Consider the following 3,768-nt stretch of genomic DNA (forward strand, 5'->3'; position numbering starts at 1 on the left):
TGAAACAATTGGCTAAAAACGTAAGTTTGGGGGAGAGATGAGGAACTTGAAAGAGGTATCAAGGAACAAAAATAATGAAGAGAAGGAAAGGCAAGAAAAGGAAAGAATAAAAAGAAAAATGCAAAAATAAAGTGAATAAGTGGAAGAGTTGATGGGATTCAAAGAAAAGTAATGATGCAAAGCGTGGAGAAATCAAAGAGAGAAAAATGAATGTCATCATAAAGAAAGAGTGATGCTAAGTATCTCTAGTCCCCCCAAGGAAAATAAAATGCCTCAAAGAATTGGCAAGGCATGAGCCGAGAACAGAAAATAGAGTGCTTAAGGAAAGATGAACCCACTCTATCATAGCATATCCAACCTTAGTCCAAAAGCTTTCATTGCATTCCTAAAAAGCCCTACGTGATCTCAAGCCGAGTGAGCTTACATTAGTGACGATCTACATGAGGGGCAAGCCTATGGTACTTAAAGCCGTACTTACGATATTATTTTGAGAGAGATGAGTGAACCTTTCACAAATATTTGGATTAAGTGCTAAAATTCTTAAGCAAGATAGGCAAACGGAGAGTACAGGAGGAGGAGTTTGGGATCCACAATGACCTACATGAAAGAGCGAGCTTCCTTGATGAATAAATTCAACTCTTGATGCTCAAGTGTCATATTAGAACTATATGTGCATAAAATTTTAACTTGTTGCCTTGTTGATAATAAATAAGTGGCGTGGGTAATTGTTGATCCCAATTAATGTGTGAATTACTCACTTTTGATTAGCTGGAATGGCCCTTAACATGTGGAGGTGGGAACTAATCTATTTGCTTGAGGACAAGCAAAAACTTAAGTTTGGGGGAGTTGATAAGTGAGGATTTTGACTATTCATTAACGCCTTTTAGCTTTTATTTTAGTCCAAAAGAGTTTAATTGTGTTCTCGAAAACTGATGAAATATGCTAAATTGCAAGAATATTGGAAGATGGACTCCCGAGATGAAATCCAACTCAAAAAGGAGTAATCTAAATTTAAGGCCATAAAAGGCACAAAAGCTCACAAGTGCGGACCACAAAATATCATCTGCGGCTGTAGATGATGAAGGAAAGGCCGGAAGACCTTTGTGCAAAGTGCGGTCCGCACATGAATTGTGCGGCCGCAAACGATGGCTAGGAACAAAGTTCAGAGAATGTGCATTTCAAGCCCCTCAGAAGTGTGAACCGCACAGGAATTGTGCGGCCGCAGAAGAAGTGCCTTGCAGCCGCAGGTGTAAAAGTGCGGACCGCAGAAGACCCAGTTGCGACCGCAGATATAAAAGTGCGGACCACAGAAAGGATGCCTTCTCAAAGGGCAAGATTGAAGAAATCTCTCTCGAAGGGCATATTTGTCCGAAATTTCTAGCCCTGTATAAATAGACGAGTTTCACAATTTTAGGTGAACGTTTGACATCAGCAGCTACAGTAGCCATTTCTTTTTACTTCTTTTAGTAATTTTTCATATTTTGGGATATTTTAACATAGATTTTATCATTCTGGTTTCACAATATGAGTTTATTTATCATTTCTTCTTTTATTTCTTCAATTTCAAGCATGAGTAGCTAGATGTTTACTAGGGTTGTGACCCAACCCTAGTGTGTAAACCTTATGGGTGTTTAATTTGATGCTTGTTTATGGTTGGGTGTTTATTATTTTGCCTTGTTCATACTTTAATTTATGGAATTAATGATTGCAAACGTTAGTTCATGCATATTTGACTTAGTCTCTACTTGAGAAAGAGAGACTTAGTCTAGGACAACTTGGCTAATAAGAAATTGGGTCAATCGAAAGATTGATAATCCCAATTAAAGGGTTCAACCTAGAGATAGTAATAACCCGACATGAGCTTTTATCAACCATTTTGTGCAATACCCATTTGGACTTGAGAAAGCCAAATTGGGCAAAATCACTATTTGAACGAGAGGTATTGGGTGGGTAATTGAGAGTTGATAGCTACAATACATCCCGATCAATAAAACAAGCATTAAGGTCTATATCCCATAAGGCAAATACCTAGGTGATGGTCATAGCCCTAGGATTTTTTACAAAACTTGAAAAACAACAAAAATAATTCTATTAGTTTTATTTCTTAACTTTGCAATCTTAGTTTTAAATAAGACATAGAAACAACCCAAATTTGTGGAAGTGTAAATTGAGATAGTCAAACTCACATACTACAATATATACTCCTAACTCCCATATATAGCTCCCTGTGAAAATCGATCCCGACTCTTGTTGGGTACTATTATTGCAATCGACCGTTTCATAACCTTGATTTGAGGCGTGAAATTGGACGAGATCAAGGCCCATGAGTACTATTTCCCTATTGGACTTTACCCATAATGGGCATGTCTATCAAACAAGACAAGCCCAAAACCAAATAAAAAGCCACACATTAACAAATGCAGATTCAAACTAAGCAACAAATTATACTTAAACATTAATTACCTAAAAATTCAAGTAAACTAATTTAAGCATGTAATTAACTATTACTCTAATCGTGCAAGTATCACTAACTAACTAAAACATAGCGAATAAAATTAAAGGCGAACCGAAATCGAACAAGGGCGACCATTAATCTACACTAAATGAAACATAGGGGCAGAGATTACCTATCAATACTGTTTGCCGTCAAATTGTGGAGTTTGGATAGATTTTGAAGAAATAGTTGATGGAATAAGGATGAGGAAGGGGTGACGATTGTAGAGTGAAAATTGGGGTTGATAGGGGTGGCCAACCATCATGGGACGATTTTCGGCGGTGGTTAGACGGTGGTCAACGGTGGCGGATGGGTGGCGGAGGCGATATTCGGCCGCCCAGGATTCTAGAAATTGGAAGAGGACATTTGGGGGTAGGGTTTGAAGAAAAATAAAAATCAGATCTTTAAAGGGGTATTTTATTAAAAGGGATCCAATCAGCAAAACGATGTAGTTTGGTTATAGAACTACGCCGTTTGAGACGTCTTAGGGGTCAGGTATTGGACCGGGTATGGGAGCGGGTTTGGGCGTATTTTGAGCAATTGGGCTTCAGAAAATTGTGGCCTAGTCTCAATTGAACTCAAAAAAGCCTTAAGCTCTTTCTCTTCATTTTGTATTTAGCCACTAATCAAACTAACTTAACATTTAAAACTCAAATTACAAACTTAGAGCCCGTTTGGATTGGCTTATTTTAAGTGCGTTTAAGTCAAAATTGCCTTTAATCCATTTTGTAGTGTTTGGATAAAGTAAAAAATATTTTTAAGTACTTATTTTTAAACAAAAATGACAAAAATATGCAAAAAGCCAAAAACTAGAATTCCTAACTTATGGGTTAAAAGCTATTTTGGCTTAAAAGTCACTTAAAATAAGCCCATCCAAATGGTCTCTTAACCTATTTACTAATTTTAAATAAAGATTGAATAAATAACTAATTAACTAATTAATTAATTCTAAGAATGCAAAACAACGGCAAAGCGACTAATGTATTTTTCGTGATTTTTATTTTTATGAATGCAACTAACATGCAACTAGATGCTAATGATGCAATAAAAATATAAAAATGTAATGAATAAGATACAAAATATTTTTGGCCCTTTTTTATAATGAATTTTAAGTATTTCTAAATGCATGAAGATGCAAATAAATACCAAACAAATCAATTAAAAATAGAGAAAATTTTCATAAAATTCTATAAAGCAATTAAACCTATATTTGGTTTGATTTTAGGAGTAATTTATACACGGGACAAAAATTACGTGCTCACAGCTACCCCTCT

This window comes from Nicotiana tabacum, chromosome 23 (assembly GCF_000715075.1).
Source record: "Nicotiana tabacum cultivar K326 chromosome 23, ASM71507v2, whole genome shotgun sequence".
Taxonomy (NCBI): domain Eukaryota; kingdom Viridiplantae; phylum Streptophyta; class Magnoliopsida; order Solanales; family Solanaceae; genus Nicotiana; species Nicotiana tabacum.